The sequence below is a fragment of the Panthera onca genome (genome assembly GCF_046562875.1).
Source record: "Panthera onca isolate mPanOnc1 chromosome Y unlocalized genomic scaffold, mPanOnc1 haplotype 2 h2.ChrY_unloc_6, whole genome shotgun sequence".
NCBI classification, from domain to species: Eukaryota; Metazoa; Chordata; class Mammalia; order Carnivora; family Felidae; genus Panthera; species Panthera onca.
In genome coordinates, this window is record NW_027675869.1 from 837,673 (window position 1) to 845,971 (window position 8,299).

Consider the following 8,299-nt stretch of genomic DNA (forward strand, 5'->3'; position numbering starts at 1 on the left):
ACTTGTACAGCCTTAGCATTCTGTGCAGAGGTCCCAGGCAGGCCTGGAGCTTAGAAAGGACTGGGACGAGCCTCACCTGCGAAGACGTGAGTACTGGGGTACTCCTTACAGAGCAGTTGGCTGCTTGCCAGAGAGGTCTGTGCTAGGGATGGGGCAAAAGCTCCACCGTGCTAGCAGTGCAGTAGACAGAGTTCAGCCTTGTCCATCGCAGGCTCTTCTGTATCCCCACGTAACACGGCCCCCAGCACAGCGTACCTGAGACTGACATCCCGACACTAATCTTCCTGTCTCCCAAGCTGCCCAAGCCCCCCAGGATCCTCACTGCACAGCTCTGCAGTACAAGAGCCTTCTCTGCAGTGGGTCTATTCCAGAGAAGGCGTGGGCAGTCCCAATGCATGGAGGCCTCTTGCCCCTATCATATGCAGACAACATGGTCAGCGGGGTGTCAGCACGCTGTGGAGTTGAGGATCTGTGCGACCAAGCCTTACCTCTTCCAGGGCAGAGGCTGTCGCACTCTCTAGAAGGGAAGGCAGGCCTTTCTCTCGCTGCTGTCTGCACACTGGCTGGAGAGGCACGTCTTCTCAGCTGCTTGATGGGTAAATGTTGGGGTACCCTGGAAAAGCTCCCTGTGCTGACCCGAGTCTTTGGGTGTGAACATCCAAAGAAAGTATGGCCCATGATTGTGCAGTGGGAATACGGCCTCAGTGGTCATGAGGCTGGGCCCTTTGGGGCATCTTTCTGCACAAGCAGGCCGTTACTTGATAGGTCTTGCCGAGCAGGAACACTTTACGGGACAGGTGAACACAGGGTCCCCCACATGTTAATATCTCCAGCCAATACCTCCTTAGGGGCCAGGGTGACGTTTCCGCCCGGCCTGTCCCAAAGACAAGGTACGGACAAGGTGTGGGTGTAGAATGCACTCACAGCACCCAGAGCCAAACCCTCGAGTGTGGACACTTGAGGTCCGTGGTCAGAGGCCTCGGTGCTCTGTGTCCGAGGGATTACAGCCCTCATGCTGCACACCCGGCAACCCCGGTTGTCCTCCCATATCCGCAGCACTCCCCGGGGAGCCCTAGGGTCCAGGAGCTGCTAAACCCCCTGCACAACTGTATCTGCTGCCCAGTGGCCTCTTCCACCCCAACACCAGCGTGTGTGGGCCCCAGAGTGCTGTCCCTCGAGAGAGGACACCCTCAGCAATTCAGGAGCCTTCTGACTTCCATGTCTCTGAACCACACATGTCTCTCATTGGTCTGTCGGGATCGTTGTTCTCTGTGCGCAGGAAATGTCTTGCATTGCCTGTGCTCCTCTGTCTCCCTGAGTGACCCTGGTGTGTCCATGACTTTTCCTGGCTTTGCCTTTGCCGACACCTCTCTGGTGATGCCTCCTTGCCTGGCCTAAGTGGGCACAGCTGTACCCGTGTAACCACCTTCGTCTCTGCACACCTGTGTGTTGTGTCAGCTGTGGCTCTGGTGGCCTGTCTTGTCTTTGGAGTATGCTTCTGTGCTTGAGTGTGTTTCCCTCTGAATTCAACCCCTTTCTTCCACTGACAGATCCAATTGCTCTCCTGCTGTCAGGTGGAGGGGCTTCTGCATGTTCTGTTATATGTTCCAGGAGCTAGAAATCATTCCGTGCCGGTAGGACCTTCGTCAGAGGATTGGCCATGCACTCACTGCCAGCCAGTTAATGTCCCCAAATGCAGCTGCCTTGCTGTGAGCATTCAGTCACATCTCTATTTTCTGTCCTTCTGTTTTCAAACCCTTTGCATCTGAGGGGCTCAAACATCACTGGCTTGCACATTGCAGATGCAGGCGTAAATTGTGAAAAGCGGTCCAGCAACGTTTTCCCACTTACTCTTTTGCCACGTGGCATGTTCCTGGCTGGGAGAGACTTCCCCCTGCCAGTGTGTGTCTGATTTCCGTGTGCCTCCTGTGTGTTCTGGTCCCTAATTTGTCCATTACGTCCTCATTGTACTCCCCTCGGGTGCGAGTTTCCTCCATCACTGTGGTGGAAGGTAACCTTTATAACCATATATTGGCTTGAAATTACTGGGCGGATCACCTGTCTGCGTCCGGGGATCTGAAGGAGACCTTGGCTCTTTTGCTCACGGTGCACCCTTTCTATGTGATGAGTCACTTTGGATGAGAAGCTTGCCAGAGGCAAGGGGCCTCAGAGTTGAGCACATTTCCTGGGCATCTGTGAGAACTTCGTTGGTTCCACTCGGAAAGCGTTGACATTCATGGATGTGCACCCTCTGCTTTTGCTTGAATTTGCCGAGGTTTGGGACGTGATTTCTTCCCGCACGTGCTGTGCCTAAATCTCTGCTGTCTCTTTCTGGCAGTCCCGTTTCCTGTCTCCTGCTGGTAAGTACAGGGCTTCCAGCAGCCCTGTGGGGATCGGGTCCTTGTTTTCTTCCCTGCGGTGCCCTCTTCCTCATCCCGAATGACCTCATTGCAGCTTCCTTCTAGTTCAGGGATCGTTTCAGACTGCCCTTAAGGTCCAGGTGGGAGCAGTGCCTTTTGTGCTGAGGGCTGACCACTGTACACCATTCATCTATGTGCAAATAGCACAGGTGAATTTCACCAGGTGAAACTGCACACTGTAGTTGCCCTGTCTTCAGAGTCAGCCCACCTGTCTCCGCCTCGGCTGCCCCTGCTCTCCTTCCTCCTACCCTCTACTTGCCTCCCCCTCCCTTGTCTTCTTCCTGTCCCTCCCTCCCACTTTCCTTCCAGCTCTCTTTGTCTTCGTCTCCCTCCTCTCCATTACTAATGCCTCCCCCTGTCTCAGTCTGTCTTCCTTGTAATAGGTGCCCCTCTGTCTCTTCTTGTCTTGCTCCTCCTCCCTGTCTCTCCCGCCAATCTCCATGGGACTCTCCCTCTCCAGGCCGGTCTTCCCCTCCACTCATCCTTCCTTCATCTGCTTGCACGTGTCTCTCTCTCTCCCTCTATAGCTCTGTCTCTCTGTATGTCTCTTTCTCGCTGTCTGTCTCAGTGGACCTTCTGTGTCTGGGTGCATGCTTCTTCAGAATTCTCGTTGGCGCCTGGGAAATGTGAACTGAACTCATCTGCTTTTGTGTGTACTAGTGAAAGCAGGCACCGGGCTTTCTCAGAGACAGACACAGACAAGTTTCCAATTCTTGGTGAAGGGCCCCTAAGTGCCCTGCTTGGTTGGAGTCGTCCTCCTTTTAGTGGAAGGTTAGATTTCAGGACCGGAGCAAGCTGCTAAATCCTACTACCCCATCTCCCTGGCGCTCTGTACGGAGATCAGTAGGGCACCAGTGGCAGATGGGGCTCTGGGGGTTGTTCTTTGCTCTGAATTGCAGTGCAGTGAGGTCTACTGAGCTGTTTTCTTGCAAGGACATGGCGGTGGGGTGGGTCTAGGGTGGGTGTCACTGGTTCTGGGTGGGCACCCACCTTACCGCCGCCCTCAGCCTAACGGCCAAGGAGGAGATACCGTGCGGACGGCCATGTGGCCCCGGTAGGCGTGACACTAAGGACTTCTCCAGGCCTTGCCCCAGCTTCATGAAGAAGGGGCAAGGGACGGAGCAGGCAGTGGCTCACGGCAAGAACGTTCCTGTGCTGAATGCTCTGGTGCCTGTAGTGAGGCCTCTGGAGAAAGGGTGTACAAGCCACCACAGACTGTGCGATACCGGGACCCCGCAATTCAGGCCTGGAAGGTGACAGCGCTGAAGAGGACATGCGGCAAACGGGGGCCACGCTGGCACCTTGGCACTCGCTCCAGAGCCTGGACCGGCCATTGGCGCGCGCTTGCTGGCGGCCAGCACCCTGTCTTGCTGTCTTGCAACTGATTGTTCCCCGAACCTGGCCAGCTGGCCTGACCTGCCCTGGAACCACTTCGCCCCCAGGCCGCATGCGCACACTCTTCACTGCCTCTGTCTCGGCCCCTCCTCCACAGCAGCCACAGCCAATGCAGAGTCCTCAAATCCCAGAGCCTGTGCGCCTGCGCGCAACTTTGGCGGGCTGCGGCGGGAGGCTTCAGGGAGCTAATGGTCTTGCGGCCAAGGCTCCCCCCACCTGCTGCCATTTTCTGTCCTTGTCCTGAGGCTGCCCTAGCTACACTGGGGCCGGGGCCGAGCGTCATGGCCAGCGTGTCGCGGTCCGGACAAAGCGGAGATTCCCGTCGACCCTGGGCCCTGATCGTCCCGGATGAGAAAGGTGGAGAGTCCCGGCCCCGCGGGAATGCAGGGGCGCTGGACGGCATGGGCTGGCCGCAGTCCCCAGGTTCAGGGGTGGCAAGCGCCCATCCTGTGCAGGAAGCCCAGGCCGGGTGTGAGATACAGGTGGCAAGCCCAGCGGAGGAATTGGTGCTGATATTGGATGACGGAATCGTGGCGGCTGAGGTGGTGATCGGAATGGTGGCGGCTGAGGCGGCTGAGGTGAGGGAGGAGGAAGAGGACGGCGAGGCGACCAAGGCTGAGGTGGCTGGAGAGGAGAATTCTGAGGAAGCCAAGCCAGAAGCAGAGGACATGCACGAGGAGGAGGAGGTGGAAGTTGAGAGACAGCAGCAGGAGGAGATTCAGGAGCAAGAGGAGAAGCGCGAGGCAGATGCAGAGGCGGAGGAGGGGCCCCAGCTCTCACAGCCGCTGCAGCAGCAAGAGCCAGCGCTGCGTCCTGCCTCAGCCCAGGACGCGCTGGCAGCGCTGGAGCGTCTTCAGCTGGAGATCAGCGCTGGGAATGCCCAGGATTCCAGGGCCTTATGGCGGCTGAAGCGCAGGATTCTTCGGAGGCGGTTTTCTCACCTGGATCACAGAAGGTGCGTCATCAAGCACATCCCTGGCTTCTGGGCCCAGGCGGTATCCTTCCTTGTGCTGGTGGGTGATGCCGGGGGCTGTTGTGCAGGAGGGCTGGGCACTGAGAGCAGGGTGCCTCAGGGCGATGGCCCCCAGAGAGGAGAGCTGGGGAATGGTCCCTGGCCCTGGGTTGGTGTGGTCTGGGATCCAGTGTAAGGCCTTGGACAGGGGTGGTTGTTGGGCATGGGGGGACTTGGTGACTGGGTCTGTTTCCTCTAGGTCTCCGCCAACGATGGCCTGCAGGCTGGTCTCAGATATTACTTGCAGACACGAGCCATGTGTCCCCATGCTACCAGAGCTAGGGTAGCACAAAGCAGCCTTCACTCAGAGCAGATAAGGCAAGGAAATATTTCGCTGCAAAATGGGAGAGTTACACAGGCCGCACACCCACCTTCACATTCACAGGCTGTGCACGTTTCCTAGCAGTTCCTTCAAAAGAGAGCATTTCAGACACACACTCATGACCTTTAGTGGAACCACGCCACGCCCCTTTGCCAGACAGTAGGACGACTGAGACCCACTCCGAATGGGGTACAAGCTGCCTCCTCAGACCCTGACACACACACACACACACACACACACACACACACACACACACACACACAGAGGATTCTCTCCTGGTATCTCCACCCCTGCTTCCCTCTCTGTCCTCAGGCTCCGGCTCGGTCCCACCCATGTCTTTCTCTCCGGACTGGCTGTGTCACTGTGTCTAATCCTTTTCCCTCTTCAGCCCTCCTCGTCCGTGCTTCTCGATCTCTTTCTCCCTCCCACACCCTCTGCTTGCAGCGTAAGTGTGCAGTCGGGTTCCTGTAAGCCATGTTATTCCATCTGGACTCAGGAGGCTGGTGACAACATAGGTCTTCATGGGAATATGCCAAGAAACCCAGCCGTGCGGAGGGGTCAGAGCACATGCCGACATCACAAGCTATGATGGGCTGCTGGCAGCCCACACAGGTCCGATATAGGAAGGAACTGTGAGGCGTGCAGGCAGTGGAGTCTCTCCCTGCTGTGTGCAGACAACGTGGGAGGTACAGGAAGCCAAGGGACTGCCCAGTGTCGATGGGGTCTGATGCATTTGCAGAGGCTGAGGAGTGTGGGGACTAGTGTTTCCTGGTCTTTCTGCACATGCCATGATTTAGTCCCTTGCTCTTAGCCTGGGAGGGTTGGAGGGGGGCTGTGTCTGTTTCCACAGCATCTGAAGGCACAGCTCCTTGACACAGCACAGATTCTGAATCACCCCCAGTTGTTGGCCATGATCGGTGCCCAGGACAAAGATGTGCTCAGCTACGTGGTCGACTTGGAGGTCAGACCGGAGAGGATGTGGCTGGGGGCCGTCCCGTTGGGTGTGGGATTTAGACAGGAGAGGGTGAGGCAAAGGTGCTCACCCTCACAGCCAGGCAAGTAGCTCAGGACCCAGAGGGAGGACACTTGCCCCCTCCTGTCCCATTGCTCACGGCAGGTGGGAGAAGTGGGCCATCCCAAGTACCGCTGCAGAGTGATGTTTTTCTTTGGGGCCAACCCGTACTTCCGGAACCCAGTGATCATTGAGGAGTATCAGCTTAGCTTTGCTGGTAGGGTGTGGGTCCCATCATGGTGTGGGGCAGGGGGATGAGGAGCATGAATCAGGGGCAGGGGGTAGGGGGAGGGGGAGGGGGAAGTGGGTGGGGAGGAGGCCGTCAGGTTGCTCCTCAAATCCTCTCTTCCTGCAGGCTACGGGACATCGCGTTCCACTCCAGTCCAGTGGTTCTGGGATTATGAACGTGGAGCTCCCAGTCGCAGGCATGACCCCACCAGCCTTAACTTGTTCAACTGGCTGTGTGAGCACAGCTGCCCAGGGGCGAACAGGATTGCCGAGGTGGGGCCCCTGAGGCCTTCGTCAGCAGTGGGGATGTGGGTGGCCCCCGGCCAGAGAGGAGAGTGGGCTATGCCCAATGTGGCGCCGGCCTGTGTCCTCTTCCAGATCATCATCGAGGACCTGTGGCCCAATCCCCTGCAGTACTACCTGAGGGAGGAAGGGACCAGAAGACAGTGGTCTGACGTGCTCACGTGTCGGTGAGAACCCCAGTATGCGGTGTGTTGACCTGCGTGTTGTATGGGCAAGGGAACGTGGGCCACGCATTGGCTTGCAAATGGAAGGTCCGCCGACACAGGGACACAGGTAGCATGGGGAGAGGGTGGGAGGATGACAGGGGACCTGCAGAGACTCAGCAACAAACACACAGAGGGTCGAAGCCTGCAAACCAAATGCAGTCGTGCTGTGGGCTGGGGCTTTGGAGAGCAACTCGGGAGGAGCAGTGCTTCACCACAAATGCTCCCCGTGGATGTCCGCCCTGTCCCGGGCTTCCCCCTGCTCCTTCAGTCTGGATTTGCCTGCCAGTCTTTGGGTCAGGAGCTGCCGTGTCCCCAGGCGCCACTGTGGTGAGAATCTCGCACTTCCTTCCATGTGCCCCACCACGCCATGTCCTCCCGCAACCCGACAGCCATTCTTAGAACTGGTCCAAGGCCATTGGGGGCTGGAAATGAATCCCTGGGTGAGAAAGCAAGGGGGATCGCAAAAGGGCGAGGCACAAGAGTGACCCCATCTGGGATGTATTTGCAAATATCCCGTATCATTCTTGGTGTCTGTTGCGTGGGGGCGCGTGTGTGCACGTGTACGCAAATGTGTCTGCGTGTGCCCACATGCGTCAGGTGCTCTGCATCTGTGTGGGCGTGAATCGTACAGAGCTTCTATCTTTGCCCATGCAGAAACAATGGAGGACGCCACCAGTGCTGGAAGAGATGGGTGGATGAGTCTCCTGTCTTCTACGTGCCCCGGAGAGAATTGAGGAAGAGATAACGTGTGGCAGCCTTGAAGAGTTTCCACGATGTTTATGTGGACACATACAGGAAGCTAAAAACCCTTCTGTTTTTGGTGTGTGTGTGTGTGTGTGTGTGTGTATGGGGACCTGAGGAGGGACGATGAGGAAGGGACCTGAGTGTGACTGTCCTGCCGCTGCCCGGGTGATTCTGTGTGTGCAGGAGAGGTGCAGTACTGGGGTGGGGCCGGTGTTGCCATGTGCACAGAGGCCTGCCTTCTTGGGCAGGAAGAGCCTGGAAGGAGGAGGAGGAAGAGACAGACCTGTTATTTGGAGATTTATTGTATAGGCCAGAGCCGAAAGGCAGGGAAGGGGATTGCACAGTGGGACCAAATTGGTCCATTGGGTCCTGGTACAGTGTGGCCAGGACTCGGGGGGTTTCAGCCAGGACCCTTGATCCCAGAGGGGTGCTGTGTCCTTGGTGAGATAGAATCCAGTCAGCAAAGCCTCCAGTCAGGATCAGAGCGAAGACCACATGTCCCCGGACAACTCAGGAGCAGGCAGGCTTCTCATAGTCGATGCCAGTATACCTTGCTGCTGCCTCCCACACCCGGGGCTCCTTTGACCCCGAGCCCTGTCCTCAGACAGTGGCTCAGGATGGGAGATGTGTCAGGGGGAGGGGCAGGTGTGGGTTGTG

General features: G+C 57.4%; 1 long non-coding RNA gene across 1 annotated transcript; it reads left to right on the forward strand.

The window, feature by feature from the left end:
* The first annotated feature begins 6,340 nt into the window (after positions 1–6,340).
* Positions 6,341–7,706, forward strand: LOC145715281 (uncharacterized). Its single transcript, XR_014137250.1, has 4 exons — positions 6,341–6,378; positions 6,517–6,662; positions 6,768–6,859; positions 7,553–7,706. It is a non-coding gene; the product is annotated as an uncharacterized LOC145715281 (long non-coding RNA).
* Positions 7,707–8,299: the final 593 nt, after the last annotated feature.